The following is a 25,425-nucleotide window of genomic DNA, read 5'->3' as shown; positions in this document are numbered from 1 at the left end:
AATGTATGGCAAAACCAATACAGAATTGTAAAGTAAAATAAAAAAAAAAAATAAATAAATAAAGAACACTTTGTAAGGGAAAATTCATGGAGGCAGATACAGTATATTATAATGGCAGAGTTCAGCTAACCTTCTGGTTAGTTCAGATGAGAGGATCTTCCAAAACTACTTTCACACAGCTCTGAAGCCTAAATCATGGAATAAGCTTTAGTTCTAAGGACTGTAGGCTGACTAGACTCATACAGCATTTCCATGCCATGTTGAAAGGCCAATCTTCACATCTTGAATAACATGTTTCACAAAATATTCTTTTTAACAAGCACTCTGGTAGTTTTTAGAGATAATAGTAGTGAAGACAGTTACAGTAAGAACTCTGAAATGTGGACACCTGATTAGAATCTTTTAAAGTCTTATTATTCATAGATGGATTTAAGGTATGTTGAGTGATGACTAACTACCCTGGTGTGTAAAGAAGAATATATACACCTGCCCACATAGTATTTCTTGATAATGCAGTGCTACGTGGTAAATTATAGTCAGCATAACACGGAGCCTGGTTCATATCTTGGAAGGAGAGAATTCTTTCCCTGAGCTCTTTGCTTTTCTTTCCATAAATATTACTGGGGTTCTAGTACATCGACCAATGATATATGCTTCAAACCTAAATCTGTTAAGTAGATTGACAAATATTTTGTTAGCTTCCTAAAATTTAACATTATTAAATTACACAAAGAAGATTAAAATTTTATTTGTGACTCTCGTGTTTATGTAAAAGTTTTCTTATTTCCCCCAGGACAATTCTGCTTGATTTCTCTTGTCTTAGTGCGTTATTGATAACAACTCTTTTCATGTCACTCTGACTAGTAATCAGGTTTGGAAAACATAATATTTGATAATTCTAGTAAATAGAGTAATAAAATGAATCATGTCCATTTTCACTGTCAACATGCTAAATTAGCTGTGTGAACACATACAATGCAATGCTCTGTAGTTTTCTAACAATGTTCTTTATTGAGGTTGGAGGGTGGATTGTTATTTAAATCATTTTCCAGAATTGCTTTAGATTTTGTTACCTTCTCTTCCTAACCCTCTACATGGATGTATGAGTTACATGTATGAGTTTAAAGTATTTTTTCTCTGCGTATTGGAGTCTGTAATTAAAATGAAAAATGAAAATTTGATGAGAAAAATATTTTAGAGAAAAGTGAAACATCCATTTGTTCTTAGATTATAGATGAGAATTTTCAACCAGGAAATGTAAATTGCTAGGGAGTGATTTAGTGTAACTTACTGCATTAGTCTTAATTATACCAAGCAGAGGAATCATATTTACATAGAAATTTGAAAGTCTACTGCAGTGCTGTTGAAAGCATTAGTATAAAACTAAAACCTCTGGCTTTTAACTGACTTGATCAAAGCCATTTAAAGGAATACAAAATAAAGTGTAAAGAACCAGAGAATCACTTTAAAGTTCAAACAGTAGGAAAGAAGTGTGTGTGTTCTAAGCACCTTGAAACTACAAGAATTAGTCTTGAGTTAACAGCTGAGCCAAAAGCTGAACCTGAGACAAGATGACTGTACCTGATTTCTGTGAAAAAAAAAATCATACTCATAAAAAGCTTTTACAATGAAAAATTTTTCCAATATTTGCATACAAGAGAGACTGGAAATCTTTCCAGTGTGCATTAGCTTTAGATGTAGAGCTCTTGAATTTCTTAAAGGTGCTTGAGAGAAAATTCTTTGTAGAAGCTCTAAAGAGGATTTGAAAATAACACCAAGAGATGGAGTTATAAGTTCTTGGGATTCGATTGAAGAACATACCTGATAAATCCAGACTTGTCAGGATAATAGATCTGGAAATATTAAGTCTAACACAAATTTCAGTTCTTACTCTCTGTTCTTTCTTCATAGAGCAGCTGAAAAATAATCTATAATCCCTTTCCTTTTATCTTATTTATAAAGGTAACGGGCCATTCTGCTTATCTTGCCTCATCAGGCCAGCCTTGTGGATGGTAGGTTTTTGTCTAATCCTCAGTTCTGGGCCAGTAAAGTTCGTGGATGACAAAAGGTTTTGATTTCCCCTATTCACTGAAGAACTATTTACTATTAAATAACCCTATAATTGAAATTTAAAGACCTTTACTTTGTCTAGCCTTATGAAGATAAAGCTTAGAGAAGTGATTTAATTAGATTCTGAACTCTATTCAATAACAGTGGTTTTTAGTTCCATTAAAGGTCAGGGCAAAACATATGGAAAAAGAACAAGATAAATGTAGGGTAGATGCTAGAAACTTTTGCATTCTGATTTGGAATTAATTAGGGTTTATTTGCCAGATATTTGCTCTTCTGAAGCTATTTAAGGAAAGGATATACATGAATCATTTTCCTGGGAAGGTTGGAGGGTAATCTTTGCTGGACCAGAGTAGTGCAATGCTTAGTTGCTCAGTCATGTCCAACTCTTTGCAAACCCAAGGAATGTAGCACCAGGTTCCTCTGTCCATGGGGATTTTCCAGGCAAGAATACGAGATGGGTTGCCATGTCCTCCTCCAGGGGATCACTCCAGCTAAGAGACTGAACCCAGGTCTCCCTCATTGCAGGTGGATTCTCTACCATCTGAGCCACTAGGGAAGCCCATGAATACTGGAGTGGGTAGTCTATCCCTTCTCCAGGTGATCTTCCTGACCCAGGAATTGAACTAGGATCTTCTGAATGGCAAGTGGATTCCTTATCAGCTGAGTTACCAGGGAAGCCCAGATCAGGGAAACAGTGGCTAAATAATACATAAAGATATTCTTCTGAATTTGAGTATGTCCTTCATCTCTATCTGGGCTTCCTTGGTGGTGCAGATGGTAAAGAATCTGCCTGCAATGCAGGAAACCTGGGTTCAATCACTGGGTCTGGAAAATCCTTGGAGAAGAGGATGGTGACCCACTCCATTTTTCTTGCTTGGAGAATTCAATTGACAGAGAAGCCTGGTGAGCTCCAGTCCATGGAGCAGCAAAGAGTTAGACTGTCTGTCTATCTTGTATCTATTGTCAAAATTTATCGTTTGTATTTTTTATAATTATAAGTATACTTAGTACGTCTAAATGTAATAAAACTTACCTAGCAATCAGTAAGAACATCTTTAAGAAATCTAATGCTTCAAATTATATGTTTGAAGCTTCATACTAGCCTGAATTTTTAGATGCTGTATGGATGAGAGTGTGAGTTAATATATGTGTTTTGAAAGCACATCAAGAAAATCCTGTTTCATTTAGCTAAGTAGCAACAAAATCTAACAACAACAATAATGTCCTTTTTTATGCTGGTGAGGAAACTTAGAGGGGTTCAGGGAATGTAAGTAATGTAAGGAAATTATTCTTTCTAACTTGAATCACTAATTTATCTATCTGGTGAATCCCTCAGTGGGTCAGACTTTAATCTGAAAGGTGATAATGACTCATTTCGCCAACAGTTTAAATCTTTACTGTTTGGCAGAAACTAATAAAAGATCTTTTGCCGTTATAAGGATGTTTAATGTGACCATTAAAAACTCAGCTCCCTCAGTGCCTAACTCTAGCAAATACTTTTCCAAATATTAAAAGTAGGCACATTTATTTAGTTTTGTCTATTGAGTCTCATATTTAACTTACAATTTCATTGCTGATATTTTTCCTTCAGTTGTAAGCGCAAAAACATTTCAAGTGCTACATTACCACATTCAATTGAGTTATTGTGCTAGAATATCAGCAATATGCTAGCTACTATGGCCATAGTAGTAATTGTAATTATAATTGTTCAAAAATACTTGGTTATTAGAGTTTTTTATCATAAAAAGATAATTTTTGTTGTTTTATTTCAAATACCCTTACCAGCTTTCTGCTTCAGTATAGTCTATGAATGATGTTATTAAAAAGCAACTTCCAGATGGTGCAGTGGTAAAGAGTTCCCCTGCCAATGCAGGGGATGCAAGAGATGCAGGTTTGAACCCTGAGTTGGGAAGATCCCCTGGAGTAGGAAAAGGCAGTATTTTTGCCTGGAAAATTCCATGGACAGAGGAGCCTGTTGGGCTATAGTCCATGGAGTCACAAAGAGTCGGACACAACTGAGCACAATCACAGCCCAGCATGTAATCTAATAATAGGGTACAAATGAACATATATATAGTTTGTAATAGATCTAGAAGTAAATGAGTTTTCCTGACTTCTCTGAGCTGTTTTAGAAAATGAATCAAACTCAGATTGACTTTTAGCCAGCCTGTCAGAAGCACAGGTAACAACATGGACTTGGAACCAGCACCTGAAGTGGAAGAAAGTTTTGTAGAACTGAACCCTTTACTGTAGAATCTGACTCTAGCTTAGGGTAAGCAGTGTCAGAATTGAGTGGATTCTGGGACTCCCTGTGGGTGTCTGAGAATTGCTGTTGGTGTGGGAAATCCTACACACACACACACACACACACACACACACACACACACACTACTGAATTTCATACACACATTGGAATTGGCTCCAGGAGCTCTTTTATAAGGCTGATGGAGCCATTTCAGATCCTCTGAGGAATCCAGAAAGATATGGAACATGATGTGTAAACTGGTTTATGTGAAACCTGAAATCATTTTTTATTTAAAAATGCTAGACCACATAAATATCTATATCTACACTGATGTGCTCTTATTTTGTATATAATTTAATTGTGGTATCACTCCCTAAACTTAAATATATGAAGTCAGTCCATCAGTCCTTAAGCAGGAATTAATAGAATATACTTATTTTAAGAAAGATGATGGGAGTAACTGGCAAAGTTACTCTTAAACAAAGTTACTACAGAACTTTTGACACTAACTATGAGCTTTCTAAGATCCCTAAAGATAGTGTTACCTTAGAGCTTCTACAGGGAACTTTTATCAATTCATCTCCAATAAACCTTCTCTTCTGTAGCTGTATACAGTCTCTTCATATGGAAGGAAAGCTCTACTCAGCTCCTTTTCACACTGAGAGAGAAACAACTGAGGTTAAAGCAATAATCTTATCCCAAGGGCAGGACTAGTCTATTGATTATGATATACAGAAAGGAAATCATTGGCAGAATTTGTTGTCTGATTTGATCTATGACATTAGTATTGAAATATAGTACTAATGCACTTGCTTTGAAAACAGAAAATAAAAGAATAATCTCTGTTTACAAATAAGGACAGTGTTTGTTAGTCTAGATTTAAGTGTACAATTCAAATATATAGAATTTGCTACCACTTGCTTTTCACTGCAGACTTCTGTTTGTTTGACAGAGGTATGAGCAATCTGCAGTTTTACATGGATAATTAAATTTTCTAATGTTGTATTATCTAAAGCTGTGATTGCCCAATCAATCAACTTATTTTTAGGTGAAAAAAAGTCAGCTTCCATTTCCAAATGAAAGAGAAGCTAAATTTGCTCTATAAAAGCAAAAGAGGGGGAAAAGCAATAATTAAAAAAAAAAAAAAGTACTGATGGGTTTGGTCCCTTTTGGTCCCTTAAACTGAATTACTGTCAGAATTAAAGATTAGAAAAGAATATACATGATATTCCTTTTGCCTAGAATTCCCTTCTAGGAATCCTTAGATGGTAAAATCTGATCAAATTGTAAGGTGCAGATTAAAAATAAATTCTTCCATGAAATTTTCCTAGCATCTACTAGCTAGAAAAAGTATACAACCTAAAAGTTGAGAATTATGTTTTATTTGATGGACAAAACTGAGCACATCAGCCTGGAGGACAACCTCTCAGATCGCTCTGAGGGACTGCTCCCAAGAGGTAAGGGAGGAACCAGGATATGTAAAACTTTTGCAACTAAAAAACTGGTAATCAGAACACCAAAAGATTACTGCCCAATGTTCTGTAATAACATAAATGGGAAAAGAATTTGAAAATAATAGATACACATACCTGTAATAAACAAGAAAACCAGACATTTCAAGTAAAAGAATTTTGTACTTTTCTATGTACAGGAAGATGCAAGAATCTGGCTCATTGGAATCAATTGTTGCATATGCACCTTAACTATCTCGGGCCAATATCCTGTTTTTCTCCACCCTGAATATCCTCAGGGCACATAGGTGAGGGTAGCTGCTGGCTTCAATGTATCCTTTGTTTATTGATGTGGCAGACAACATTGTCAATCACACAGTCAGTTAGATACTTTTCTTTGTGCCCATAAGTCCAGATTGGACTCAGGTGGAGTTCAGATATATCAGATAGTATTTCGTAAAGTTTGAGGCATGGATACAGATGGAAAAGCAGGTTAGATTAAACATTTCAGGCTGTGTATTAGTTTCCCAGGGCTACCCTAAAATATTGTAAACTGGGTGGATCAGAACAACCAAAATGGGTTCTGTCACAGTTTAGGGCCTAGATGTTCAAAATCAAGGTGTCTCCAGAGCCACATTCCCTCTGAGATTCTGGATAAATCCTTCCTTGTGTCTTCCCAGCTTCTGGTGGTGGCTGGCAATCCTTAGCATCCCTTGGCTTGCAGCCTCATCACTCCTCTCTCTGCCTCTGTCTGCTCCCTGAATATGCCTGTCTCTTCACCAAGCAACCTTCTCCTGTGTCTTCACATCATATCTTAAAAGGACACCAGTTATTTGGGAATAAAGGTTCACCCTACTCAGTGTGTGCTATGTGCATGCTAAGTCACTTCAGTTGTGTCTGATGGCCTGTATCCCGTCAGGCTCCTGTGTCTATGGGATTCTCCAGGCAAGAATACTGGAATGGGTTTCCATGCCCTCCTGCATGAGATCTTCTTGACCCAGGGGTCGAACCCATGTCTCTTATATATTCTGCATTGGCAGGTGGGCTGGTATCACCTAGGAAGCCCCTGTTCAGGAGGATCTCAGCTTTACAAATTATACCTGCAACAACTTTATTTGTAAATAAGGTCAAACTCTGAGGTACTTCAACACGTCTTTCGGAGGACACAATTCAACCCATAACAAGGAGAAATGAAAGTGTATGTTTTGTTGGGGACCCTGGGTCAAAACTTGGATCGGTTGTTGTCCATCTCACATATTGGCCCTTTAGCTTAGCTCTTGGATTTGTTTCTGAGCTCTGTGAGGAGAAGGCCTGTAAGCAGACACAGGAGGGGAAATTCACATGAGAATGGATATCTGTGCATCATAGGGATGGACCTGAGAGTCTAGGGAAACCACGATGGCTAAGGATCTCAGGCCAGGTTCCAAAGAGAAGACAGCTGGATAGAGAGAATAACACTGAAATCTGCAGCTGGCCCCTTGCAGTATTCAGCTGAACACTAATCAGTTCATATGTATTAGGAAACTGTCTAAGGCTGGAGAAAGAACCACATGGATTACAGATAACAATGCACTGAACAAATGTTAAAGGTCGTTCTTCTGTCAAGGAAAATGGTGACCCATGGGAATACAGATCTGCACAAAGGAACAAGGGACTCTGAAAATGGTGATTCCAGCAGTCAATATATAAAGACTTTACAATTACTGTTCAAATCTTTTTAAAATATAATTGCTTAAACAAGAATATTCAAAATGAGTGGAGTTTTCTGCTAGAGAAAGCAGTTATTAAGGACACTTTGCTTTTCTTTAAAGTTTTTATTGAAATTTGTTGGTTTACATTGTTGTGTTATTTTTAGGTATACAGCAAAGTGGGTCAGTTATAAATATACATATATCCATTCCCTTTTAAGATTCTTTTCCCATAAAGGACATTACAGAGTAGAGTTTTCTGCACTATTGCTTGTAAGAATGTAGTTCTGAGAAACTGGAGGGCTTATGGATGATAAAAAGTAGATAAGTCTTTATAGTAGGAGGGGCTAAGAGCTTGCCAAAAGTTTGCTTCTGACAAGGTAGGACTGTGGTCCCTGTCAAAGGGTTCTGAATCTTCCGCTTCAACCTTGAAACATATCCTGAGAGCTCTTTTAAACTCCTTCCTTGGACAGCTTTGGAAAACTGGGAATACTTCACTAACGTAAAGTAGCTTTTAGCTGTTCTCCCATAAGAGATCTTGGAGAATGATGTTTGTAAAGGACATTTTCTTAGGTGTCCTTATGGTGAACTCAATGACTTATGATTTATAAATGCTTATTCAAATAAATTTGATAGAGATATATAGCCTCAGAAAAGAATAGATAAGAAATCAGAAAATGGAATTTCAAATCTATTTGAAATCTGATAACTGACATAAAAATGGTATCAAGCTTTTCATCCAAGCAGATGTTTATTTTATGAAACAATAAAGTTTAAAAATCTTTTTTAAAAAAGGAGGAAGGGGTAGGAGGAAAAAGATGAAATCAAACTAAAATCATGAAACAGAGTTCTAAGAGAGTAAGAGAGTTTTCATAATAGAACCCCCTGAGTATTGTTTCAATCATATATTCAATTTATGAGCTTGCTTTTCAATTAGAAACCTTTTCAACGAGAAATCAAACTATTTCTATTTCTTTCCTTATTTCTTGATTTGGCCTGAGAGTGTAGAGGACAATTTCATAACGGTTCTGTAAGAAAAGCAGTTTTAGAAATGTTCAACTTTTATTTCTGAGATTAATTTGGAGTTTATAAATTTTGAGATCATACGAATAGTACTGTATCCTGTATCATGGGCATGTGAATTGCCGCAAGAGTGTGGCAGCAGTTGAGGCTGGGCAGATCATCAGAGTCAATGCACATAATCAGAGTCAGTGCACAAAGGCATGTAAACACTTGGTTGTGCGGTTCCACAATTCACTCTTCAGCATTGGCATCAATGTGCCAAATGACCTGGAAGTAAAATAATAAGTGCGAAGCAGCTTTCTGGAGCAGTGCTTTTACTCAAAATCTGGTGGGATGAAATGTTACATGCAAAAAGTTTAAAAGGTTAATATTATAACAAATATGGTTCTTCTGTGGAGCATGATATTTATGGTAACATTAAGGTTTAAGTACAGTGGATCTGGCAGCAGATGGTGAGGATGTTTCATGGTGGCTGTTTGCTCTTTTCTCCTTTTTACAATAGTTTTGAGAAAGGTAATTTGGAAGTCTAGATTGAAGGGAAATGATCAAACTTTGTTCTTTTTTTTTTTTTTAATAAGAAGAGGATAATATTTGTTGCACTGCTTAGCTTCAAGGGCATTGTCATGTTGAAAAATTTTAGCTGTGAGAGAACTGAGAGAAAAAGACAGATGGAGGTGCTAGGAATTGAACCCAGGGCCTTGTGCATGCAAAGCACATGCTCTACCACTGAGCTACACCCCCTATCTCTATGAAAGGTTGTTAAGCAGCACCTTGTAAGCAATCACGGGACTCCTGAACTGTAAGGGGAAACAAAGCAGCCAACATGGTAAAATCAGAAGGAAAATATTCTAGAGGATAATGAACAATCTTCAGACTCAGGGAACAATGCCAGTGTTTTCTATTAGATTTCTCTGTTGTCACCTATTACTTCCCTGGTGGCTCAGATGGCAAAGCATCTGTCTACAATGCAGGAGACCTGGGTTCAATCCCTGGGTTGGGAAGATCCCCTGGAGAAGGAAATGGCAGTCCACTCCAGTACTATTGCCTGGAAATCCAACTGCTTCTCTTGATATAGGCTTCCAAGATGTTAGAATCCTATCCAGGTGTTTTGGTTACTTTTCAGAGTGTAAATATTAATTCTCTCTTGAGTACCTTCCTTTAGTTTCTTAGAGCTTCTACTTCAACTACTACTTCCTGTCCAAGATACAGACAGTTTCCCATTTCAACTGCTGAGCTTCACCTACCAAGCTCACCTGCTAGCTAACAACAAACAAACAAACAAACAAACAAAAAACACCCCGTTAAACACTACTCAATCACTTCTGGAAAACATGCTCCAATTGCAGACTTGTCAAATCTTTGCTTCTATCATGGTCTTCAAATTATACTTTATCTCATGAGCTGTTTTATGTCTGTACAACTTCCATCCTCTTGCTAGATCATAGCAACAAATGGCCAAATTTACAAAGCAAATAGTTTAAAAAGAATCCTCTGTTTCCTGCAAGTATATACTTTTTTCCAAGTATATCACTTGGGAAGCCCCTATTCTCTCCTGTTCTTTTTTTCCCAAACAGTCCTTCCCCCTCCCCTATGCTTGGGGGATTTTCTGATTTTTGTCACCATAGTATGGTTTTTTGCCTTTTTAAAACGTCACAGAAATAGAACCATTAGAATGTGTACTCCTTCCTACCTGGCTTCTTTGGTGTATTAAAGATTCTTACCCATTGTTGGGTTTACCAGTAATCCATTTCTTTTTTATTATTTAGAAATATTCTACTGAATCATGATTTATTTGTCCATTCACCTCTTGTGAGTATTTGAGTTTCTTTTATAGTCTTTAGATACTATGTGTGATGCTGTTATGAACATTCTTGTACAATGTTCATAGAGACAAGTCTTTTCACTGGAACTGAGTACATAACTAGTAATGGGCTGTCTGAATCAAAAGGCAGGTGTTTGTTGAATTTTATAAAGAAGGCCCAATAGTTTTCCAAGCTTTTACATTTCTATACAACAATATGTGAAAGACCTATTATTCCATATCCTTGTCAATACTTAGAACTGTCATTTACACATATTTTATAATTGCACATATTTAAGATGTAAAATTGATGTTTTGACACATGTCAACTATGATATTATCATCACAATCAAGATAATAAGCATATTCTTTATCCCACAAAGTTTCCTTGTGCCCTTTTGTAAGCCCACCTTGCCCTTCTCCTTCCCCTCCCAACGCTTTAAATTATTGATCTGCATTCTGTCAGTAAGCATTAGTGTGCGTCTTACAGACTTTTGAACTATAGGGTCAAACAGTAGGTATTGTTTTTTGTTTGGCTTTTTTCACACAACATAATTGTTCTGAGATTGGCCTATGTAGTCGCTTGTATCAATATTTTCTTCCTTCTAGAGGAGAACTATCCCATTGTATATACTACATATAAAACACCGCTGTAAGTCCATTCACCACTGTTTCCCTTATAAATGAAACTAGCATGAGTATTCACATATAATTCTTCCTAGGATGAACACTTTACTTTTTTCTGTGTAAATATGTGGAAGTGGAATGACAGAGTCATATGATGTTTTATCTCTAAATTTTTAATAACAGTTTCTTACATTCCAAAACAATTGTCCCATTTTACATTCCCACCAGAATCTTTTCTGAAAATCAATTGACAACATATGGTTTGAGTCTATTTCTGGATACTCTATTATAGTCCACGGATCTAACTTCCCTTATTTAAGCTAGTACCACATGTTTTTAATTACTACAGTTTTCAAACAAGCCTTTTAAAAGGTACATATAAAAGATATATGTATACCTATGGATGATTCATGTTGAGATTTGACAGAAAGCTACAAAATTCTGCAAAGCAATTATCCTTCAACTGAAAGATAAATTAAAAAATAAGCTTTAAATTCATGTAGTTTAAGTTCTTCAGCTTCATTCTTCTTCACAATTGTTTTGAGTACTAAAGATCCTCTGCATTTCTGTGTGAATTTATAACAGGCATGGCAATGTATACAAGAAGCCTGCTTATATGTTAACTAGTTCATTTCAGTTCAGACTCTCAGTCGTGTTCGACTCTTTGCAATGGCACTGACCGCAGCTCGCCAGGCTTCCCTGTCCATCACCAACTCTGAGAGCTTGCCCAACTCATTTTTATTGAGTTGGTGATGCTATCCAACCATCTCATCCTCTGTCGTCCCCTCTCCTCCTGCCTTCAATCATTGCCAGCATCAGAGTCTTTTCCAAGGAGTCGGTTCTTCATGTCAGGTGGCCGAAGTATTGGAGTTTCAGCTTCAGCATCAGTCCTTTCAATAAATATTCAGGTCTGATTTCCTTTAGGATTGAAAGGTTTGAACTCCTTGCAGTCCAAGGGACTCTTAAGAATCTTCTCCAACACCACAGTTCAAAAGCGCTCAGTTTCCTTTACAGTCCAATTCTCACATCCACACATGACTACTGGAAAAACCATAGCTTTGACTAGATGGACCTTTGTTAGCAAAGTAATGTCTCTGCTTTTTAATATACTGTCTAGGTTGGTCATAACTTTTCTTCCAAGGAGCAGCATCTTTTAATTTCCTGGCTGCAGTTACCATCTGCAGTGATTTTGGAGCCCCCAAAATAAAGTCTGTCATTGTTTCCGTTGTTTGTCCATATATTTGCCATGAAGTGATGGGACCAGAATCCACAATCTTCGTTTTTTGAATGTTGAGTTTTAAGCTAAAATTTTCACTTTCCTTTTTCACTTTCATCAAGAGGCTCTTTAGTTCTTTTCACTTTCTGTCATAAAGGTGGTGCCATCTGGGTATCTGAGTTTACTGATATTTCTCCCAGCAATCTTGATTCCAGCTTGTGCTTCATCCAGCCCAGCATTTCGTATGATATACTCTGCATATAAGTTAAATAAGCAGAGTGACAATACACAGCCTTGGTGTACTCCTTTCTCAATTTGGAACCAGTTTGTTGTTCCATGTCTGGTTCTAACTGTTGCTTCCTGACCTGCATACAGATTTCTCAAAAGGCAGGTCAGGTGGCCTGGTATTCCCATCTCTTTCAGAATTTTCCACAGATTGTTGTGATCCACACAAAGGCTTTAGTGTAGTCATGAAGCAGATGTTTTTCTGGAACTCTTATGATTTTTCAATGATCCAATGGATGTTCGTGATTTGATCTCTGGTTCCTCTGCCTTTTCTAAATTCAGCTTGAACTTCTGGAAGTTGATGTTTCACGTACTGTTGACACCTGGCTTGGAGAATTTTGAGCATTATTTTGCTAGTGTGTGAGATGAGTGCAATTGTGTGGTAGTTTGAATATTCTTTGGCATTGCCTTTCTTTGGGATTGGAATGAAAACTGACCTATTCCAGTCCTGTGGCCACTGCTGAGTTTTCCAAATTTGCTGGCATATTGAGTGCAGCACTTTCACAACATCATCTTTTAGGATTTGAAATAGCTCAACTGGATTTCCATCACCTCCACTAGTTTTGTACATAGTGATGCTTCCTAAGGCCCACTGACTTCACATTTCAGGATGTCTGACTCTAGGTGAGTGATCACACCATTGTGATTATATGCGTCATGAAACTCTTTTTTATACAGTTCTTCTGTGTATTCTTGCCACCTCTTCTTAATATCTTCTGCTTCCTTTCAGTCCATACCATTTCTGTCCTTTATTGTTAACTAAGATTATGTTTAATCTGAGCTTCCTGGTGGCTCAAAGTAAAGTATCTACCTGCAGTGCAAAAGATGAGAGTTCAGTCCCTGGTCAGGAAGATTCCCTGGAGAAGGGAATGGCTACCCACTGCAGTATTCTTGCCCGGAGAAGTCCATGGACAGCGGAGCCTGGCAGACTACAATCCATGTATTTGCAAAGAGTTGGACATGACTGAGCAGACTAACACTTTCACTTCACTTTGAACGGCATGATATAGAGCATCTTTCATGCGACTGTTTGCCATCTGTGTATATTCTTTGGTGCAGTGTAAGATTTTTTGCCCACTTTAAAGTCAGATGTTTTCTTAAAGTTGAGTTTTAAGAACGCATGTGTTATGTAACAATCTTTTATCAAATGTGTCTTTCTAAACATTTTCTCCTATTCAGCCTCTAATTTGTCTTATTCTCTCGATAACAATTTTTGAACTTTGTATTTTTTTAATTTTGAGAGGCAGTTGATCTTATGTCCTTATGTCTTAAAATTAGAGACATTCGGATATTTTCTAGGATTTTTTATCATGTCATCTATAAACAGATTTACTGCATACTTTTTCTTTCCTCCTTTTCTCCTTTCTGTCCTTCCTTTCCTCCTCTCTTCTTTCTTTATTTTCCTTCCTTCCTTCCTTCCTCTCTCCATCCGTCCTTCAATCCTTCTTTTATCTTCCTTCCTTCCTTTATCTCTTTTCTTCTTCACTGGCTAACACTGCCATACAATTTCTAATACAAATTATGAATACAAATACACATTCTTGCCTTGAGCTTATCTTAGGTGGAAAATGGTTTTCTGCGTGAAGTATATTATCTGTAGGTTTCTGTTAAATATTCGTTACCGTGATAAGGGAGGTCTTCCATATTAGTGTTTGGAGAATTTTTATAGATGAACGTTGGATATTATCAAATGCTTTTCCCTCACAATCTTAGATGGTAATATTTTTCTGCTAATGTGGCAAATTACATTGATTGATTATTGAGTGATAAACTAAACTTGCATTTTTGAGTCAAACCCCACTTGTAATACTATCCTTTTCTTATATTTCTGCATTTTGTTTTTGAACATTTTGTTAACAATTTTTGTAGTTAGGTTTTTGATCATTGACTATGGCTATAGTGTTGTTTTTTTTTTTTCTTGCAATATCTTTGTCTAATTTGGTGTCAGGGTTGTGCTAGCATCATAGAATGAGTTGGATAGTACTGCATTTGTTAAATTTTTTCAAGAGTTTGTGTAGAATTAATAATTCTTCCTTAAATCATTTGTATAATTCACAAGTGAAACCAAATGAATCTGGGGTTTTCTTCCAGGTCATGTTCTTAATGCTAATTTAATTTATTTACAGATATAGGACTTTTAAAGTTATCTGTTTCTTTATGAGTTAGCCCTGTAGCTTTCAAGGAATTAGTAAACTTCATTAAGTCATCTAATTTATTGACATAAAACATTTCATAAAGTTCATTATTATATTTTTTAACCAAAGGAGAATCTGCATTGTCATCCTGATGATTATTGATGTTTGTATCTGTCCTCTCTCACCTGATCAGTCTTATTAGAAGTCAATCAACTAGATTGAGCTCCTTAAGAAACTAGCTTTTGAGAAAGAAGAATGGATCTGGAGGAATCAACCTGCCTGACTTCAGGCTCTAATATAAAGCCACAGTCATCAAGACAGTATGGTACTGGCACAAAGACAGAAATATAGATCAATGGAACAAAATAGAAAGCCCAGAGATAAACCCACACACCTATGGACACCTTATCTTTGACAAAGGAGGCAAGAATATACAATGGAGAAAAGACAATCTCTTTAACAAGTGATGCTGGGAAAACTGGGCAACCACTTGTAAAAGAAGGAAACTAGAACACTTTCTAATACCATTCACAAAAATAAACTCAAAATGGATTAAAGATCTAAATGTAAGACCAGAAACTATAAAACTCCTAGAGGAGAACATAGGCAAAACACTCTCTGACATACATCACAGCAGGATCCTTTATGATCCACCTCCCAGAATACTGGAAATAAAAGCAAAAATAAACAAATGGGACCTAATTAAAATTAAAAGCTTCTGCACAACAAAGGAAACTATAAGCAAGGTGAAAAGACAGCCTTCAGAATGGGAGAAAATAATAGCAAATGAAGCAACTGACAAACAACTAATCTCAAAAATATACAAGCAACTTATGCAGCTCAATTCCAGAAAAATAAATGACCCAATCAAAAAATGGGCCAAAGAACTAAATAGACATTTCTCCAAAGAAGACATACAGATGGCTAACAAACACATGAAAAGATGCTCAACATCACTCATTATCAGAGAAATGCAAATCAAGACCACAATGAGGTACCATTTCACACCAGTCAGAATGGCTGCGATCCAAAAGTCTACAAGCAATAAATGCTGAAGAGGGTGTGGAGAAAAGGGAACCCTCTTACACTGTTGGTGGGAATGCAAACTCGTACAGCCACTATGGAGAACAGTGTGGAGATTCCTTAAAAAATTGCAAATAGAACTGCCTTATGACCCAGCAATCCCACTGCTGGGCATACACACCAAGGAAATTGAAAGAGACATGTGTATCCCAATGTTCATTGCAGCACTGTTTATAATAGCTAGGACATGGAAGCAACCTAGATGTCCATCAGCAGATGAATGGATAAGAAAGCTGTGGTACATATACACAATGGAGTATTACTCAGCCATTAAAAAGAATACATTTGAATCCGTTCTAATGAGGTGGATGAAAGTGGAGCCGATTATCCAGAGTGAAGTAAGCCAGAAAGAAAAACACCAATACAGTATACTAACACATATATATGGAATTTAGAAAGATGGTAATGATAACCCTATATGCAAGACAGCAAAAGAGACACAGATGTAAAGAACAGACTTTTGAGGGAGAGGGAGAGGGTGGGATGATTTGGGAGAATGGCATTGAAACATGTATACTATCATGTAAGAAACGAAGTGCCAGTCTATATTCGATACAGGATACAGGATGCTTGGGGCTGGTGCACTGGGATGACCCAGAGAGATGATATGGGGAGGGTGGTGGGAGGCGGGTTCAGGATTGGGAACTCATGTACACCTGTGGTGGATTCATGTCAATGTATGGCAAAACCAATACAGTATCGTAAAATTAAAAAAAAAATTTAAATTAAAAAAGAAACTAGCTGTTGGTTTCATCAAATTTCTGTTTTATTAAAAATAATTCTATTCTAATCTTTATTATTTCCACTGTTTTGCTGGCTTTAGATAGAATTTATACATCCTCTCCAATGATAAAGTGACTCTCTTTTAATCAGTTTTAACATTATAAATCTTTTTTTATTATTTTACTTTGAACTTATATGTGCTTTGATATGGGGGTGGATTTATTCTGGGAAACATATAATTGACTTTTCATCTCTACAATATGATAACCTCTGCATTTTAATTGAAGGATTTAGATAGTTTATTGATTTGATACTGTTCAGTCTCTAAGTCATGTCCAACTCTTTGCAACCCCATGAACAATAGCACACCAGGCTTACCTGTCCTTTGCTATCTCCTAGAGCTTGTTCAAACTCATGTCCATTGAGTCAGTGATGCCATCCAACCATGTCATCCTCTGTTGCCCTCTTCTCCTCCTGCCTTCAATATTTCCCAGCAACAGGGTCTTTTCCGAGTTGGCTCTTTGAATCAGGTGGCCAAAGTATTGGAGCTTCAGCTTCAGCACCAGGATTGATTTCCTTTAAGATTGGCTAGTTTGATCTACATGCTATTCAAGAGACTCTCAAGAGTCTTCTCCAGCACCACAGTTTGAACGCATCAGTTCTTCGGTGCTCAGCCTTCTTTATGGCCCAACTCTTATATCCATACCTAACTACTGTAAAAACCATAGCTTTGACTATACACAACTTTGTCAGAAAAGTGATGTCTCCACTTTCTTTTTTTTCAAAAGCAATATCTTATTTTTTAAAATATAAATTTATTTATTTAATTGGAGGCTAATTACTTTACAATATTATATTGGTTTTCCATACATCAACATGAATCTGCCATGGGTGTACACGTGTCCCCCATCCTGAATCCCCCTCCCACTTCCCTCCCCATACCATCCCTCTGGGTCATCCCAGTGCACCAGCTCTCTGCTTTTTAATACACTCTAAGAACAAAAATCTGCCATTTTGTTTTCTACTTTTGTCACCTTTGATTTGATATGTTCTTTCTCTTTTTAGCCTTCTTTGGATTAACTGAATGTTTTTGTGATATCATTTTTATCCCTTTTGTTGACTTATTAATTTCCAAATGTTACTTTCAGATTTATAGCAAGCACCTTTAATTTATCACCATCTACTTTCAAGCAGTATTATACCATTTCACTTAATATGTAAAAAACTTAAGACTAATCTTCTGGTCTTTGTTCTATTCATGTCATGTATTTAACTTCTGTATATGCTGTAAATCCCATGTTGCATTGCTATCAAATTTCCTTAAAAGAAATGTAAGCAATAAGAAAAAATTTTATATACAAAAACATATTTCCTAGTTTCAAGCCTTTTTATTTCTTTGTTTCTAGCCAAATACATATCTCGTGTTATTTTCCTTCTGACTGAAGAATATGCATTCTGCTGCTGCTAAGTCCCTTCAGTCGTGTCCGACTCTGTGCGACCCCATAGATGGCAGCCCACCAGGCTCCCTCGTCCCTGGGATTCTCCAGGCAAGAACACTGGAGTGGGTTGCCATTTCCTTCTCCAATGCAGGGAAGTGAAAAGTGAAAGTGAAGTTGCTCGGTCGTGTACGACTCCTAGCGATCCCATGGACTGCAGCCTTCCAGGTTCCTCCATCCATGGGATTTGCCAGGCAAGAGTATTGGAGTGGGGTGCCATTGTCTTCTCCAGAATATGCATTAATATATCTTATAATTCAAGCCCACCAGTCTGAGGGTACTATACTAGAAGGATGAGCTCCTAGAATGTTTGGTTTTGAAAATCATGGGGCTTAAGTCTGGGAAAGCACAAGAGCAAAATAGAGACTCTGCTTTTAAATGCTGATGAAAAATCTCAGATACTACAAGTCCCAGCAGAGATGTATACATTTAGAAAAGGACCTGCATCACACACTTGCTGATTTACACAGCCTTCCTGTGAGTCAGGAGGCATCTGGGACTCCTTCTAGGGATGGAAACACTGGTAGCAGACTTTTGGGGATCTTGTTCTACCATGCTGATCCCATTTTGATATCCTCCTTTTAGCCTATTATTGCTGAAGGCCTTCTCCACCCATTGGCTGGCTAGCATCAACTGCATGAGACAGGACCTCACGGCAGCCATGCCTATGGCCAGCCTTGTCTATCAGCACACCTACACCGGTCGGCTCTCCCACAACAGAAAGGTACATGCGGCCCACGTAGGGAACACCCCTGGAAAATTAAGCCCTACTGGCCAAAGGGGAGAGTGATGCTGGATCCAATAGGATGTCTCATTCATAAGCTCACTTATCCAGGTTCAGGAAAAGTTTTGTAGAAAAGCAAAAGCTAAAAAAATTCAGCACCACTATTCAAGTTATATAAAAAATTTTAAAAGAACTCTTCTAAGTAGAAAAGAAAATGTAACTAGAAATATGAAAATTATGGAAGAAAAGTTTCATAGGTTGGTAAAGGCAAACATAAAGTAAGGGTAGTGGTGTGTGTGTGCTCAGAAGCTCAGTCATGTCAGACTCTTTGCAGCCCCTGGACTGTAGCTGGCCAGACTCCCCTGTCCATGGAATTTTCCAGGCAAAAATCCTGGAGTGGATTGCTGTTTCCTACTCCAGGGGATCCTCCTGACCCAGGGACTGAGGCTGCCTTTCTTGTGTCTCTTGCATTGGTGAATTCTTTACCACTGCACACCTGGGAAGCCCAAATGTAGTAGACCAACCACTTATAAAGCTACCAGGAAAGTTAAAACACAAAAGTAATAAAACCATCTCTAGCCACAATAAGTATTTAAGAGAAACACATACACACAAAAGATGTAAAATATGACAACAAAAACATAAAACCTAGTGTGGGGACTAAAAATGTAAGGTTGTCAAAATGTGTTTGAACTTTGGAAATCATCAAATTAAAATAAACAACATATCTGTGAACTTCATGATACTCAGAAACCAATAACCTATAGTAAAGCATTATAAATACACAAAAGAAAAAAGAAACAGATCCAAACATAACACAAAAGATAGTCAAGTAATAAGGGGACAGAACAAGAGAAAAAAGGAACAGAGAAGAACTATAAAAACAAGCAGAAAATAGTTTAAAATGACAATAAATACATGCATGCAGAAATATTCAGTCACTATAGTCATGTCTGACTCTTTTTGACCCTATGTACTGTATCCAGCCAGGCTCCTCTGTCCATGGAATTTTCCTGGCAAGAATACTGGAGTGAGTTGCCACAGCCTCCTCCAGGGTCTCTTCCAAATCCAGGGATTGAAACCATGTCTGCTGAGTTTCCCATATTTCAGGTGGAGTCTTTATCACTGAGTTACCAGGGAAGCCCCTCAATAAATACATACCTATCAATAATTACTTTAAAAGTAAATGGAATAAATTTTCCAACCAAAAGATGAAGTGGTTGAATGGATTGAAAAATAAATATATGTGCTGCCTATAAGAGATTCATGTCAGATCTACACATGTAACCCAGTGTTCATCGCAGCATTGTTTATAATAGCCAGGACATGGAAACAACCTAGATGTCCATCAGCAGATGAATGGATAAGAAAGCTGTGGTACATATACACAATGGAGTATTACTCAGTCGTTAAAAAGAATACATTTGAATGAGAATACATTCAGAATACATTCTGATGAGATGGATGAAACTGGAGCCAATTATACAGAGTGAAGTAAGCCAGAAAGAAAAACACCAATACAGTATACTAACACATATATATGGAATTTAGAAAGATGGCAATGATGACCCTGTATGCAGGACAGCAAAAAAGACACAGATGTGTATAACGGACTTTTGGACTCAGTGGGAGAGGGAGAGGGTGAGATGACTTGGGAGAATGGTATTGAAACATGTATAATATCATGTAAGAATCGAATTGCCAGTCTATGTCCGATGCAGGATATGGCACACTTGGGGCTGGTACATGGGGATGACCCAGAAAGATGTTGTGGGGAGGGGGATGGGAGGGGGGTTCATGTTTGGGAACGCATGTACACCCGTGGTGGATTCATGTCAATGTATGGCAAAATCAATACAGAATTGTAAAGTAAAATAAAAAATAAATAAATTAAAAAAAAAAAAAAAAAAAAAAAAAAAAAAAAAATGAGAGCAGAGCAATGCCAAGTGAAAAAAAAAAAAAAGAGAGATTCATGTCAGATCTAAAGAAAAACAGCCAAAATGAACAAGTACAGAAAAACATTCCATACAAATGTAAACACAAAGAAACCTGTGTATGAAATGTATATATCAGACATAACATTGTTTAAAAACAAAAACTGTAAAGGACATTACATGATAATAAAACAATCAATCCAACAACAAGATATAACACTTGTAAGTATATATGCACCCAAGCACCTATATATATATATATATATATACAAAGCAAATATTAACAAACATAAAGGGAGAAATTGACAGTAAAATAATTGTAATAGGAACTCTGATACTCCACTTAATTCAATGAACAGATCATCCAGACAGAAGATCAATAAGATCTTTGATCTATTGATCAATAAGATCAACAGGCTTTGAATGACACAATAAAGCAGACTGACCTAATGTTCTTTTTAAGCACAGCTGTGCTGTGATTCATGGGGTTGCAAAGAGTCAAACACAACTGAACTGAACTGAATTGAGTATAGCCTTGGTGATGTAGTGGTGAGTATAGCTGCCTTCAAAGTGCATATGCAATGCTTTCTAGGACAGAACACATGCTAGGCCACAAAGAAGTCTCAATCATTTTAAGAAAATTGAAATTATACCAACATATTTTCTGATCAAAAAGGTATAAGACTTAAACTGCTAAAAAATACAGCATGCAACTAAACTACCAATGGATTACTGAAGAAAATAAAGAAAAAATGTTTTTAAAAATCAGAATATAAATGAAAATGGAAACACATGACAATATTTATATGATTCAGCAAAAACAGTTATAAGAGGGAAATTTGTAACAATACAGAGTACTTTAGGAAACAAGAAAAATGTTGAATAAACAATATAAACTCTCACCAAAAGGGACTAAAAAAAGAACAAACAAAACCAAAGCTAGTACAAAGAAACTAATAATAAAGATCAGAGAAGAAATGAATAAAATAGAAACTAAAAGAAGAAAAGATTAATGACAGCAAGAGTTGGTGTTTTGAAAAGAAAAAAATATTGATAAATTTTTAGTCAGACTCATCATAAAAAGAAGAGAAGGCCCAAAGCAACAGAATCAGAAATGGAAGAGGAGGAGTTAGGAGCAAGAACACAGGAAAACAAAGGATCAAAGTAATTACTGCAAACAACTGTTTGACCACAAGTTGAAAACTTAGAAAAACTGCATAAATGCCTAGAAGTGAACAATATGCCAAGAATGAATCCGGGAGAAATAGAAAATATGAATCAATCAATAACCAGTGATGAACTTGAGTCAGTAATCAAAAGAGCTCCCAACAAATGAAGTCCATGACCAGAGTGAATGCTACCAAATATTTTAAGAAGAGTTAACAATTTTCAAACCAATAAAAAAATTAAAGAGGAATGACTGTCTCCTAGCTCATCGGTGAGGCCAGCATCACCCTGATACCAAAATAAAACAGACACCACAGAAAAAGAAAATTCCAGGCCAATATCATTGATGAACATACTTGTAAAAATCTTAAACAGAATACTAGAACACCAAGTTCAACAATACATTAAAAAATTCAAACATCATGACCAAGTGAACTTATCCCAGGAATGCAAAGACGGTTCAATAAGTGCAAATAAATTACCATGAATCACCAACATAATGAAGCATAAAAAACTTGTGATCACAATAGAGACAGACAAATCATTTGACAAAATTCAAAAACTGCTTGAGATAAAACCTCTCAACAAAGTGGGTATAGAGGAAATATACCTCAACATAAAAGTCCATACATGACAACACATAGCAAATATAATATTCAATGATGATAAACTGCAAGAATTTCCTCTAAGACTGATAATGAGTAAAAGATTCTCACCATTGTCTCTTTTATTCAACACAGTATGAAAGTCCTATTCTGTACAATCAGACAAGAAAAATAAAAGGAATCAAAGCTGGGAAAGAAGAAGCAAAACTGTTACTCTCTGCAAATGATGTGATACTACCTTTGGAAAATCTGAAGTTTCCACAAAACTATTGCAACTTATAAATGATTTCAGTAAAGTTGCATGATACATAGTTAACATACATAAATCTGTTATTTCTATACAGTAGCAATATATTATAGAAAAGAGAAATTAAGAAGACAATGTCATTTATAATTGCATCAAAAATTAAAATATCTAGTAATAAATCTAGGAAGTGAAAGGAAGTGAAAAGGAAGTGAAAGGAAAAGAAAAAAGAAGTGAAAAACCCTTATCCTGAAAACTATAAGATATTGAATGAAGAAGCTGAAGATAGCACAAACAAATATAGATAATATTGTACTCATGGACTGAAAGAACGAACATTGTTAAAATGACTATTATATCCAAGGCAATCTACAGACTGAATGTAATCTCTATCAAACAATGGCATTTTTCACAGATTTAGAAAAAAATATGATACTAAATTTCTATGGAATCACAAGAAAACCCAATTAAACAAAGAAGTCTTGAGAAAGAAGAGCAAAGCTGGAGGTATCATACTCCCTGACTTAAAATATACTACTAATCAACAGTAATCAATATAGTGTGCTACTAGCACAAAATCAAACACATAGATCAAGGAACAGAATAGAGAGACCAGCAATAAACCCGTATTTATGTAGTCAATTAATATATGAAAAAGGAGGCAAAAATATTCAATGGATGAAAGACAGCTTCTTCAATACATGGTGTTGGGAATACTGGAGAGCTACATGCAAAACAAACACACTAAATACAAAGTAAATTCAAAATGGATTAAAGACTTAAACGTAAAGCCTAAAACCATAAGACTCTTAAAAGAAAACATGGGCTAGTAAACATTTTAATATCAATCTTAGCAATATATTTTTGATCTGTCTCCTCAGGCAAAGGAAACAAAAGCAAAAATAGACAAATGGGACCCAATTAAGCCTAAAAGCTGCTGTACAGCAAAGGAAAAACCATCAACAAAACAGAAAAGACATCCTACTGTATGGGAGAAAATATTTTCCAATGGTATGACAGATAAAGGGTTAATATACAAAATATACATAATATACACATATTATATAATATATAATAACATACAAATACATAATATACATAATACAATATAAAAAATAAAACCAATCTTGTTGTAAAATAGCCAGAAAACTTCGATAAATATTTTTCCAAAGAAAACATAGAGAAGACCATTAAACAAAAAATGATGCTCAATCATCAGTTCAGTAGCTCAGCTGTGTCTGACTCTTTGTGACCCCATGGACTGCAGCATGCCTGGCTTCCCTGTCCATCACCAACTTCTGGAGCTTGCTCAAACTCATGTCCATCGACTTGGTGATGCCATTCAACCAACTCATCCTCTGTTATCTCCTTCTCCTCCATCATCATTATCAGTTCAGTTCAGTTCAGTTCAGTCGTTCAGTCGTGTCTGACTCTTTGCAACCCCATGAATTGCAGCACGTCAGGCCTCCCTGTCCATCACCAACTCCCGGAGTCCACTCAGACTCATGTCCATTGAGTCAGTGATGCCATCCAGCCATCTCATCCTCTGTCGTCCCCTTCTCCTGCTGCCCTCAATCCCTCCCAGCATCAGAGTCTTTTCCAATGAGTCAACTCTTTGCATGAGGTGGCCAAAGTACTGGAGTTTCAGCTTTAGCATCATTCCTTCCAAAGAAATCCCAGGACTGATCTTCAGAATGGACTGGTTGGATCTCCTTGCAGTCCAAGGGACTCTCAAGAGTCTTCTCCAACACCACAGTTCAAAAGCATCAATTCTTCGGCACTCAGCCTTCTTCACAGTCCAACTCTCACATCCATACATGACCAGAGGAAAAATCATAGCCTTGACTAGACGGACCTTAGTCGGCAAAGTAATGTCTCTGCTTTTCAATATGCTATCTAGGTTGGTCATGACTTTTCTTCCAAGAGGTAAGCGTCTTTTAATTTCATGGCTGCAATCACCATCTGCAGTGATTTTGGAGCCCCAAAAAAATAAAGTCTGACATTGTTTCCACTGTTTCCCCATCTATTTCCCATGAAGTGATGGGACCAGATGCCATGATCTTCGTTTTCTGAATGTTGAGCTTTAAGCCAACTTTTTCACTCTCCTCTTTCACTTTCATCAAGAGGCTTTTGAGTTCCTCTTCACTTTCTGCCATAAGGGTGGTGTCATCTGCATATCTGAGGTTATTGATATTTCTCCTGGCAATCTTGATTCCAGCTTGTGTTTCTTCCAGTCCAGCGTTTCTCATGATGAACTCTGCATATAAGTTAAATAAGCAGGGTGATAATATACAGCCTTGACATACTCCTTTTCCTATTTGGAACCAGTCTGTTGTTCCATGTCCAGTTCTCACTGTTGCTTCCTGGCCTGCATACAGATTTCTCAAGAGGCAGGTCAGGTGGTCTGGTATTCCCATCTCTCTCAGAATTTTCCATAGTTTATTGTGATCCACACAGTCAAAGGCTTTGGCATAGTCAATAAAGCAGAAATAGATGATTTCTGGAACTCTCTTGCTTTTTCCATGATCCAGCGGATGTTGGCAATTTGATCTCTGGTTCCTCTGCCTTTTCTAAAACCAGCTTGAACATCAGGAAGCTCACAGCTCACATATTGTTGAAGCCTGGCTTGGGGAATTTTGAGCATTACTTTACTAGCATGTGAGATGAGTGCAATTGTGCGGTAGCTTGAGCATTCTTTGGCATTGCCTTTCTTTGGAATTGGAATGCAAACTGACCTTTTCCAGTCTGTGGCCACTGCTGAGTTTTCCAAATTTGCTGGCATATTGAGTACACCACTTTCACAGCATCATCTTTCAGGATTTGAAATAGCTCAACTGGAATTCCATCACCTCCACTAGCTTTGTTCGTAGTGATGCTTTCTAAGGCCCACTTGACTTCACATTCC

The 25,425-nt window shown here is 36.8% G+C and overlaps 1 non-coding gene across 1 annotated transcript; it reads right to left on the bottom strand.

The window, feature by feature from the left end:
* Positions 1-9,149: 9,149 nt before the first annotated feature.
* On the bottom strand, positions 9,150-9,221 carry TRNAA-UGC. The gene has a single exon. It is a non-coding gene; the product is annotated as a tRNA-Ala (tRNA).
* Between the last annotated feature and the right edge of the window lie 16,204 nt (positions 9,222-25,425).

This window comes from Oryx dammah, unplaced genomic scaffold, assembly GCF_014754425.2.
Source record: "Oryx dammah isolate SB20612 unplaced genomic scaffold, SCBI_Odam_1.1 HiC_scaffold_4, whole genome shotgun sequence".
Taxonomy (NCBI): Eukaryota; Metazoa; Chordata; class Mammalia; order Artiodactyla; family Bovidae; genus Oryx; species Oryx dammah.
Note: the sequence above shows the minus strand (reverse complement) of the source record. Positions and strands in the feature narration are given on the sequence as shown.